Here is a 12623-nt window from a genome sequence, read left to right as displayed (position 1 = left end):
ATGACATGCATTCATTGTGATTTGCATCACAATGTGCTGGAGTCCTGAGGTTCATTAAAATTAAAATAATAAGAAGAAGATAAGTACCAACTTTCCCCTTTCTCTGACTCCAGGCTCAGAGGCAGTGGGAACCATTCTAGCTTCCATGTCTTCCCCATGATGGGCAGTGCCCACAAACTGTGACCATGAGCAATCATTCACTCTCTCCTTACACTGCTTCCACCAGGATCCTGTAACAGAAGCAAAAAAAAGAGCAAACACACAAAACATTATGTAAGCCATGGTGTAAAAGTCATGGTTGTTAGGGGAAGGATGAAGAGAGTGGGGGACATATGGCCCATGGAGGTGCAGCGAGGCCTGGGGACAGGGTAGATGCCTCTGGGAGGCCCATGTTAGGAATACCTTTCCCCTGAGGGACCAGCCACAGGATGGTATAGTACAGAATAGAGTTTATTCAGGTCATGAGAGAGTTAAGAGGATAGTAGAGGCAGAGAGAGAGAGAGAGAGAGAGAGAGAGAGAGAGAGAGACAGAGAGAGAGAGAGACAGAGAGAGACAGAGAGAGACAGAGAGAGACAGAGAGAGACAGAGAGAGACAGAGACAGAGACAGAGAGACAGAGAGAAAAGTAGAGGCCGGCCATGAGCACATGGAGGGAGAGGGGGAATGGAAGGGGAAGAGGAGAAATAGGGGAGGGAGAGCAAAAGGACCAGGAGGCAAGAGAAGCCAAAAGAGAGAGGAGGGGACAAGCAGCCCCTTTTGTAGTGTCAGGTCACTGGGGCAGAGCATACCTGGCTACTGCCAGGTAATTGAGGGGTGCGGTTTACAGAATCCCAACAATGATGGTATTTGCATTTCTTTTTATTTCAGAAACTTTTTGTGAGGTTTGATTGGTGTGTTTGTGTGCTGTTTGCTTATTTTATTGAAAATAGATTATTTTTCACACGATATATTCACATATATATACATATATAATATGGTATAATATAATTAATATACTATGCATATTAAAGTTTTCCCTCCACCCACTCTTCCCAATTCCTCCCTACCTTCTCTCCCCTCCAGATCCACTCTCTTTCTGTGTCTCATTAAAAAAGAACAGGCTTCCAAGAGACAACACTCAACCATTACAAATTAAAATGTAAGATGAAGCAAAAACTATCATACCAAAGTTGTACATGGCAACCCAACAAGAGGAAAAGTGTCCTAAGAGCAGGCACAAGAGTCAGAGATCCACTTGTTCTCATGGTCATGAGTCCCATAAAAATACTAAGCTATTAGCTATATTATACACATAGAGGACCTGGTGCAGACCCATATAGGCTGTGCTTTCTGGTTGAGTCTCTCTGAGCTCATATGTGCCTTACTTAGTTCATTCAGAGAGCCTTGGTATCCTGGTATCCTCCATCCCTACAATCTTTCTGCCACCTCTTTGACAGAATTTCCTGAGCTCTAAGGTGACAGATTTGAAGGAGTCCTCCCATTTAGAGCCAAATGTTCCAAGGACAATATCCATACAGTTCATTGAACATGGAGAAGCTGAACTGATAAAAATTTTATTATATGTAACAATAAAAACATAAGGTTAATATACTATGATTAATATCATTAATTAAAATAATATAATTTATGTATAATAATACATTTATTGTTCTATATAATAATTTTATACCCTATATTATAAAGTATATGTTATATATAGTAAAGACCAGTAGTGTTTGGTTTTATGCTAGGTCTCTGGGCTATCTCTGGTTCTTGGTTACTCAAGCAATGAGGTATGAGGTCCTTCTTGTAGATCAGACCATAAGTCAAATCAGACATTGGTTGTCTATTCCCTCAAGTTCTGTACCACCACTGCCCTAGCATTCTTAGCAGGCAGGTAATATAGTAGGTCAAAGATTTTGTGGCTGAGTTGGTGCCCACAATTCTTTTTCAGTAGCCTGCAGAGTACCTTCCCTCACCAAAGAGACTAGAACATAGGGGTGAAGGCTCCACAAAGGATAAACTTCTCCATGTTCAATGAGGTGTGTGGATGGTGCCCTCAGCAATGGGGCCCTGCTGTCAGTTTGCAGAAAGCAACCCATTGTCTTTGCAACACCCTGAATTGTTTGGGAGTTCTTATGAGATCTCCTCAGCCAAACACTCAGTTAAAAGAAATCCGTCCATTCACTGGAAGCCTCACCTGGCAAACCAGAGATGCCCTCTGAGACAGTGTCTCCCATACGAGGAGTCCTCATTAGGATCAACTTCATAGACTACAGGAAGCTTCCACACACACATACCCCAAAGATTCCCTAATTCCAGATATTAGAGACAAAGAAGAGGCCCTTTTTAAGCATATTTATTTGGAGATGTATCCAAAATTATACATTAAGGTTAAAATGGTACAAAGTGGTCCTACAGTGTGCTTCTTTCTGTATTGTGTATCTTCTTCTTCTTTGTATTTTTTGTTTGTTTTTTAGACAGTGTCAGGCCTCACACTTGCCACAATCTTATAATCTGCTTGAATTGCTGAGAGAAACCTGCAAAAATTGAAGAGTCATATCCAAGCGGCTGGACACGAGAATAGAACAGAGGACAGGGTGTTGTTTGTGTCACTTTAGTTTCATAATTATATGATTGTCAAACACCTCATCTAGTTCTTAATCTAACTTAAGGCCTGGAGGTGGTGGAGCTCGCCATGAATCTCAGCCCTTGCGGGAGAGAGGTAAGTAGACCTCTGAGTTTGGGGCCAGACCGCTCTACAGAGCTGGTTTCTGGACAGCCAGGGCTACACTGGAAGACTCTGCCTCAAATAAAACAAAACAAAGAAGCAAAGGAAGAATTTAAAAAGTCATTTGCATCTGTCTCTCACCTTGTCTTTCTTTCCATTCACACTAATCCTTTGGTTCAGTCCTCCTCCCAAAAGTCAAAGGGACAGAGGGATGGGAACAGCCTTCCTCTGGTAACATAACTCCCAGATCTGTCCTTTGAATGGGCCCTATGCTTCCGGTCTCCCACAAACATGTCAGTGTGCATGTAAAATACGGTTCTGGGACTAGCAAGTGACTCAACAGACAAAGCTGCTTGCCATCAAACCAGATTACCTGAGTTTAATCTCTGGGACCCACAGGGTGGGAAAGAACTGATTCCCATTGGTGGTCTTCTGGCTTCCACACCCCTGACCTGTGTTGCATACACACACACACACACACACACACACACACACACACACACTAGATAACTAGATACATACATACATACATACATACATACATAGACGTATAGTTATAAACTAAAAGAGTCTATTTAAATGAAACATAATTGAATGAACCAAAACTTGAAGTCTAAATGAGATGTAGCCAAATCATAGTGCAATCCAATTGTGGCTTCCCTTACCCTGAGTGATGTCTGCATTTACAGAGACTGACCTCTCACTAGTGTTCTTGATTTGATTTTGTTTTTATACTAGATAGTCACATGTTATCAGGACTTCATCAACTAAAATGCCTAAATTCTTTTCATGTTAGTGTTAGTCTATTTTCTTGACAATTGTCCCATCATTCCACCTCTACCTCCTTCTACCACAAATACCACCCAACTACAGGGACCATCATTAATATTTTCAAACTTCAATGCAAAGCATGAATGAATAATAACACTATTACTTTTGCAATAACTCAACAAATACAAAATTGTTCTAAAATATGAAGTTTAATGTAAAAATATTCACCCCATGAATATTGAGCCTTATGTCATGGAAATCAAACATTTAGCCTAGATCATTCCAGAAAACGTCCTATTAATTCAGTTTTTCTAAATATGTATTATTGAAACATTTCCTTCATATGATCCCTGCATTTTTATTTCCAGTTTGATAGCAAATGTAGAGATGTTTTTATCCATAATATCTAACTTCAACTGCAATATTCCATATTGTGGATGAAGCCCGGAGACTGTCGGCTCTTACCCTATCCTTGGGCAGGGACACTGAAGCTTGATGGGATAAAGCAGTTCCCTCAGGGTCTAACAAAGCAGAATTAGGCTGCAGGTGACTTGCTTTCCCAGATAAGGGCTTTTTGTGGTCCTTTTGGAACTAGGTGATTCCATTTAAAACAAATTGGTTGAAGATCAAACATCAAAAGGGTCAAAAGGGCACAGGTGTCAGAAACAGATATACCCAGTCAAGGAGGAAGTGACTCCGTGATGTGTCTGAGTTGTGGTTACTGAATTGTTATTGATGAATGACCATTTTAATTTCCTTTACATTCTCTAATTAAAATAACATATATATTCCTAGTAGATGTTTGAGAACTGGTCAACATAAAAGCATCAACTATTTCATCAGTGTTAGAATATTTTCTCCACAGGAAGAACAGATTTAATACAAAAAAAGTTATAAAATGGCTTTTACATAAAAACTGGCTAAATTTAGCAGGCAGGAATCAGTAACACTCATAGAAGGTGACCTGCTTAGGTGTGACTTCAAGAGGTCCTGATATGAGAGAGTATGACTGATTGACAACCTCCAACCACTGCACTTTGGAGTGACCCAGATCACTCATGAGCCAAATTGTCCCTGGGCTTCCTGTGCAAGGGACAGTGATGTCTGCAAGGCTGGAATCAAGCCAGCCCAGTCTCCTGCAAACCTCGAAGGAGCAACTTTGCCTGTGTGTTTCCAGATGCCCAGACCACAGTTTCTCACATCTGTCCTGCCCAACCTCCCTTGCTTTTTGATTTTGTGGATTTAGGACCCTCATTATGAAAGAAAGCTCCTGCCCATTTTTTGGGGATGCATCTTTGTGACAAAGTGTGAGAGAGTGCCTGAGTTCTACTGCCCAAAACACTGCCAAACACTGTCCTAAAGAGGATGCTGCTTGTGCAATAATGTTTGAGCATGTACAGAGTTTTGTATGAATTAAAACCAATTTTTCTCTTTTTTATTAGATATTCTGTATTTGCATTTGAGATGTTATCCCTTTACCCCGCTCTGCTCCCATCCCCTCCCTCCATTTACCTTCACAAAGGTGCTCTCCCTACTGATCCCCCTCTCCACCCCATTGCCTTGGCGTTCCCCTACACTGGGAAAACTTGCCCTCTCTGGAACAAAGGCCTCTTCTCACATTGTTGACAGACGCTGCTGTCTTCAGCTACATACTCAACAGGATCAATAGGTCTCTCAAAGTGCACACAAAGGTTGGTGTTTTACTCCATGGGAGTTTTTGGAGTGTTTGGTTGGTTGATAGTGTTGGTCTCTTCCCATGAGGTTGCAACCCCTTTCAGCTCCTTAGTTCCTTTCTTTAGCAACCTCATTGGGATCCCCGAGTTCAGACCAATGGTTATCTGCAAGCATGCTCAAGCATAGTCCCTGAGGGGGCATCTCTGTCTGGTTCCTGCCAGTAAGTACTTTTTGGGACCAGCTATAGTGCTTGGATTTGGTGACTGCATATGTGCAGGACCCAAATGTGAGGCGGCTTGTGAGTGATTTTTCTTCAATCCCTGCTCCTCTATTTGACCTTGCAGATCCTCCCATGAGACTTTTGCTCTCTTTTCTAAGAAGGACTGAAGCATCTCTTTTGGCCTTCCTTCTTTTTAAGCTTCATAATGTCTGTGAGTTGTTTCCTGGGTATTGGGTATTCAGAGCTTTCTGGGGCTAGTATCCGCTTATCAGTGAGTGCATACCATGAGTGTTCTTTTGTGACTGGGTTACCTCACTCAGGATGATAGTCTCTAGTTCCATTCATTTGTCTAAGAATTTCATGAAGTCATTGTTTCTAAAAGCTGAGTAGTACTACATTGTGTAAATGTACCACACTTTCTGTATCCATTCATCTGTTGATGGACCAATTTTAAAACAAAACTGAACACAACCATCATAAACTGGGATCAAAAGAAAATCAATTTGTGAAATTAAGAGGTCAACAGAATACATACTACAGTGCTGATAACACTTGGGAGAGTCTTTTCAACTGAATGAGAATGATCATAATTTAAGAATATTATTCCAGTTTTACAAAATTTCCCTGTTTTCAACAGATTGTGCCCTGTCTCATCTGCTGCTGAGGAATAATGGTTTCTGATTAGAGAGGAGGCTGCCTAGAAGCCAGTTGGCAAGTCCTTAGATCTTATGCATGACCTCAGACCATCTGAGTCTGTTTTATGCTTAAATCAAAGTGCAAAACATTCCAGAGGCTTTGGTTTTGTGACCTACTCTTGTGTTGAAGAGGTGGATGCTGCAATGTGTGCTTGGCTGCATGAGGTTGATTGGCGTGTGCTAGAACCAAAGAAAGCTGTTTCTGGAGAGTCTGTAAATCCTGGTGTCCATTTAATGGTGAAGAAAATTTTTGTTGGTGGTATTACAGAGGATACAGAAGAATATAATCTGAAAGACTATTTTGAAAAGTATGGCAAGATTGAAACCACAGACGTTATGGAAGACAGGCAGAGTGGGAAAAAGAGAGAATTTGCTTTTGTAACTTATGATGATCATGACACACTTGATAAAAGTGTTGTTCAGAAATACCACACTATTCATGGGCATAACTGTGAAGTGAATAGGGCCCTTTCTAAACAAGAGTTGCAGTCTGCTGGATCTCAGAGAGGTCATGGAGGTAGATCTAGCAACTTTATGGGTCGTGGAGGAAACTTTGGAAGTGGTAGAGGAAACTTTGGTTGTGGAGGAGACTTTGGTGGAAGAGGAGGCTGTGGTGGTGGAGGTGGTGGCAGCAGGGGTAGTTATGGAGGTGCTGATGATGGATATAGTGGATTTGGAGGTGATGGTGCAGCTATGGTGGTCCTGTTACAGTAGCAGAGGAGGCTATGGAGGTGGTGGACCAGGTTATGGAAACCAAGGTGGTGGATACAGTGGAGGAGGAGGAGGAAGGTGTCATGTTTACAGTGAAGGAGGACATTTCGGTGGAAGTAACTATGGTGGTGGTGGGAACTACAATATAGTTGGAAATGATAGTGGACAGCAACCATCCAATTATGGACCCATGGGGGCAGTTTGGGTGGAAGAAGCTCAGGCGTCCCTGTGGATCTGAAGGTGGAAGTGGTGGATACGGAAGCAGAAGGTTTTAAAGTAAAACATAAACGGCTATAATTCTTAGCAGGAGAAAGAGTGAGGAGCTGTCAGGAAGGTTGCAGGTTACTCTGAGGCAGTCGTCCTAAATGCACTAGAGGAACTGTAAAAATCTGCCGCAGGAGGAACAATGACCCACAGTCAGAAAAGTTACTGTAGCTTCAACAGGAAACCCTTCCTATTCAGGACTGTCACAGCCATGGTTTGCAAAACATGCGGCTATTGATTAGTGCAATGTGGTGACAATTACAAGTACATTCCTGAGGTCTTTTATCTGTTGCAGCTTTGCCTTTTCCTTTCCCTTTTCATTATATCAAGTATATTGATTTCCCTGTAAATTGTGGTAGTGGTGCCAAGAAAAAAAAATAAGCAATTTTTAACTTTAAAAAACAAAAAAATCCACAAAGTGCTTTAATCAAATGCATAATCTATATGTATTTATTACAATCTGTATTAAAAGAATCACAAGTGCAAATAAAAGGTCATTTATCTTTTATTTAACAGAAAGAAAAAGAGAAAAAAGAAAAAAACAACAACCAAACAAAACCTTCTCACCCTATCTTACTGTTTGTTTGCTTTCTTGAGTTTCAGAAGATATGGTGGTTTGAAAAGGAATGCCCCCCTTTTCCCAGTGCACATGAAGCAGAGGATAGCATTCTCTGTCATCCATGAGAGGGGAGGAGTTTGATTCAGAGAAGGGTCATTCTCCCAGTGTAGGGGAATGCCAAGGTGGGGAGGTGGAAGAGGGTGGTTGGAAGAGGGAGCATCTTCATGGAGGCAATGGGAGGGGGAAGAGAGATGGGATTAGTGGAAAGGGGATAACATCTGAAATGTATATAGAGAGAATATCCAATTTTAAGAGAGAGAGAGAGAGAGAGAGAGAGAGAGAGAGAGAGAGAGAGAAAGAGAGAGAGAGAGAGAGAGAGAGAGAGAGAGAGAGAGAGAGAGAGAGAGAGAGAAAGCAAAGAAAACTGCCACCTCCCTCCACCCTGTAGGCTCTGAAAGCTTAGTCACCAGGGAGTGGTGTTGCTTGAGAGAGATTAAGGGGTGGAGCCTTGTTGAAGGAAGTACATCACAGGATTGGGCTTTGAGATTTCAGAAGCTCAAGCCAGGCTCACTGGCTTTTCTCTTCCTGATGCCTGCAGATCTGGATGTAAAACTCTCAGTTACTCTTCCAGCACCAAGTCTGCCTGCAGGTCCTCACATTCCCTGCCATGATTATAATAGACTAAACCTAAGAATGGTCGTGGTCACGGCACCTCTTCATAGCACTGGAGTCTCAAGACAAAAGCTTTGGCAAAGCAGCCATTGATCACAGAGAACCTGAAAAAAAATTTCACCATTTGTTATACATTCACCTACATATATCTCTCTACAGTCAGACTAAAGGTTGTGCACTAAGATGGCTGCCAAAAACAAGTGAAGTGCCATCTAATTCAGAGCATCAGGAGAGCACACCCCTCTCAAGCTCTAGTGACTTTCCTACTCACTGAAGACAAATGGCCCTCCTCTCTCCTCATGACCTGGAGATACTTAGCACCTTGACATTTAATCAAAAGACAGTGTAGAAACTGCTGATAGTCTTAAAGAAGACAAAACATAGCAAAATTATTCACTCACTGTTACTGTGTGAGTGTGTGTGTGTCTGTGTCTCGGGGCTGTGTGGCGTTCTCTCTGTCCATCGTCCATCCTTAGGTGGGTTCTGAGGCTCAAACTCGTGTCCCGGCTTCACCAGCTGAGCCTCTCGGTAGTTAAAGTGCTGTTTCTATATCCCTCTGCACACGGGAGTAGGACTCGCTGCCTGTGTCGATGAAAGTGATACTGGCTCACTCTTATCTTTTGCAGCTTAATGTTTAAAAAGATAATCTGTCAATTTTTCCTCAGTTATACCAGAACCCCAGCCACCATACCGGAATCATGTGACAGACATACTCGCTTCTGTCAGCACCCAGCCTCCTCTTTCCTCCTCAGGTCTGCGCTGGGACTTCACAGCCTGCATTTCCCAGATGCCCCTGCCCTCTGGCTTCCTATTTTACTCTGTTGCTAGGGGCTCAACAAAGGAGCAAAGTATTCCTTCCAGTTTTCCAGTTCTGGTCAACACTGATAACACATCAGCATTACATTAGCCCTCTACTTTTCAAGGAACACTTTTCTTCAGTTCAAATGCTTCCACTACACAAGCATCAGCTACCCCTGACACAGAAAAATTCAAGTTGCAACCTTCTGCAGAGGAGGAGGAGGAGGACGAGAACGAGGAGGAGGAGGAGGGGAGGAGGAAGAAGAGGAGGAGGAGGGGAGCAGGACGAGGAGGAGGGTGGAAGGAGGGGAGGAGGAGGAGGAAGAGGAGGAGGAGGAGGAGGAGGAGGAGGGGGAAGGAGGGGAGGAGGGAGAAGGAAGAGGAGGAGGGGGAGGAGGAGGAGGAGGAGGAAGAGGAGGAGGAGGAGGGGAGGAGGAGGAGTAGGAGGAGGGGAGGAGGAGGAGGAGGAAGAGGAGGAGGAGGAGGGGAGGAGGAGGAGGAGGAGGAGGAAAGAAAGAAAAAATTAAAAAGAAGAAAGGTATGCGGACTCAACTCAAATATGGTGTTCTCCTGCCACCTAGTGTGCAAAATTCATAACGGCAACACCAGAAGCTCAAGCTTTAGGGGGATTTCAAATTCACTAAAGTTTACTTCAAAAGCCTGTTCTCCACAATATTGGAAAAGTCTTAATGAAGTGGATGATTTTCTAGACATATGCCACTTACTAAAGTTAAATCATGGTCAGTTAAACTATTGAAACAGCCCTATAACCCTAGAAAATAGAAGGGATAATTAAAAGTCTCCCAACCCAAAACATAAAAGCCCAGGGCCAGATGGTTTTAGCATAGAATTCGCCCAGATTTTCAAATAAGAGCTAATAGCAAAACTCCTCAAAGTTATTACACTAAATAGAAACATTAAAAAAAATCTGCCAAACTCATTATATGAAGTCACGGCCACCCTGATACCCAAACTACACAAAGTCTCAACAAAGAAAGAGAATTTAACCCAATTAAAAAATGGAGTACAGTGTTAATGAGGAATTCTCAAGAGAGAAACTGGAATAACCAAGAAGCACTTAAAGAAATGTTTAATGACCTTTGTCATCAGTGCACTGCAAATACTATTGGCCCTGAGAGTCCAACTTATATCTGTCAAAATGGCTAAGATCAAAAATTCAAGTGACAATGTGGAGCAAGAGGAACACTCCCACATTTCTGAGGGGAGTGCAAATTTTTACAAACACTTTGGAAATCAATCCCCGCTTTTTTCTTTAGCCCAGCAACTGGCTCTGTCATCTTTATTGACACAATCAAGAATTAGGGAAACGATACCTCCACCTACAACAATCCATACATTTTTCTAGTGACTCCAAATTTTCTGCTTCTAAAATAACCATATTTAAATAACCTTGCTACTTGTGATATTTGTGCCAGATGTTGCTTTAGCAGAATTTAATCACTTTCATGTTTCAAACAGATATGGAAATGAATCGAATAAACCTTGTTTCAAAATAGAAGACACTTGATTTGAGACAAGGAGCAAATTACTTCAGATTAGGTATCAGCATAGCCATCTGTAGAGTGAGGAATTAGAGTCTGTATAAAAATAGTCAGTAGCTTAATGCTTCTCAGGTCATGGGGTAAGAGTGTGCAACACCAAACACACTTGAGTTCTATATCTGGGTCACACACTGTAGAAAGACAACTGACTCCCAGTGTCCTCTAGCATAGAAACACACACGCACACACACACACACACATCACCACACACATACACACAGCACCACAAACACACACACTCATCACCACACACATACACACAGCACCACACACACACACACACACAAATCACCACCACCATCATACACACAAAACACACAAACACACACACACATCACCACACACACAGCATCGCACACACACACACACACCACAACCACCATACACAGAAAACACACACATACACACAGGAACACACACACACACACACACACACACATACACACACATCACCACCACCTCCACCACACAAACACACAAACACAAATACTTATGTTGTGGATTGCCCTGATGTGATTTGTGTTCTGATGCTAATTCTGCTTCATCAGAGGGGTTGCCCCCCAAACCTCCCCCAGCAGCTGATCACATACTCAGGTGATCTCGTGTGAAACTTTTCTCCATTTTAACTGGTCGACTAAAGGCTGGAGCCTGTGATTGGGCAGTAGAAGGAAAGGGTGGGACAGGAGACTTTGGAGAGTGGGGGCTGGTAGGAGGGGGAAGAGAAGGAAGGAAAGAGACAGAGGAAGAGGAGAAAGTGAAGATGGAGCGGAACCATGTGCACAGGAGAACCTGCAACTAGCAAAGAATCTCATAGCCGGGGTACGTTAGTGTAGTGCAGATCTGCCCATAGCTTTATAATTATGACAACCGGATTGTGTGTTTTTATACAGGCTCACTGGGGTTGGAAATTACTGCAAAAATAAATTCATTAAAAATAAATGCGCATAGAAAGGTTTAAGTTATGTGACATTTGTAAAGCACTATGCATACAGTCATCACGAGTTTACAGGTTTGTACACACACAAATAAATAAATGCACATGAAAACTTGTAAATTATGTAACAGCTGTAACCATTATACAGATACCAGAAATTGAAGTAATGTACCCACATGGAATTTAGGTTTCTTTTTTAGTTTTAGGTTTTTGGTGTGTGTGTGTGTGTGTGTGTGTGTAAGTGTCAGTGTGTGTAAGTGTGAGTGTGTATATAAGTGTGAGAGTGTGTGTATAAGTGGGAGTGTGTATATGAGTATAAGTGTGAGTGTGTGTGTAAGTGTGAGTGTGTGTGTGTAAGTGTGAGTGTGTGTGAGTGTGTGAGTGAGGGTGAGTGTGTGTGTGTGTGAGTGAGTGTAAGTGTGTGTGTGCTTCGAGAAAGGGTGTTATTATGTAGCCCTGGCTTGGATGCAAACTGTCTAAACTGAGTTGGCCTTGACCTTGTAGTGACCTTTGCTACCTGCTTTAAATGCTAGGATTACAGGTGCACATCACCAAGACTGGCCAACATTCAGTATTTTCATTACAATAATCTACTTACATTAGAATTTTAACTAGAATTATTGTAAAACAGCCCTTGAAATCATTCTCAAATCTTGCTCATTAGCCTCATTCCTTTTCTTGTTGCCTAAGCAACTGAAATTTGTCAATGGAAATTTTAACAAGCCTCAGAACTACCACCCACTTCTCTCTGCCATTCAAGGAAATGCAGGGTTAAAAAAAAAAATCTTCCTATCTGAAGATCTGAACCTGTGCCCTGAGCACCATTCCCTCAACACTCAGAGAAAGCCTGACTCCCATGTGCTCTAACACACCCAGGACCACAAGGATCACATCATCTGCCCCAACACCCAGAGTAACTGGGTCTTCCAGGATCCAGGAACTCAGTAACCTCCACCCAGCCAGAAGTATGATTCTTTCCAGTCTGAATCTGCACCCAGAGCAGACCTGGGGTACTGGTTCTGCATCCATTCTTACAATCAAAGGATCACAGAG

The sequence above is a fragment of the Micromys minutus genome (assembly GCF_963924665.1).
Source record: "Micromys minutus genome assembly, chromosome: 23".
NCBI lineage: Eukaryota > Metazoa > Chordata > Mammalia > Rodentia > Muridae > Micromys > Micromys minutus.
This window is presented reverse-complemented; position numbering follows the sequence as displayed.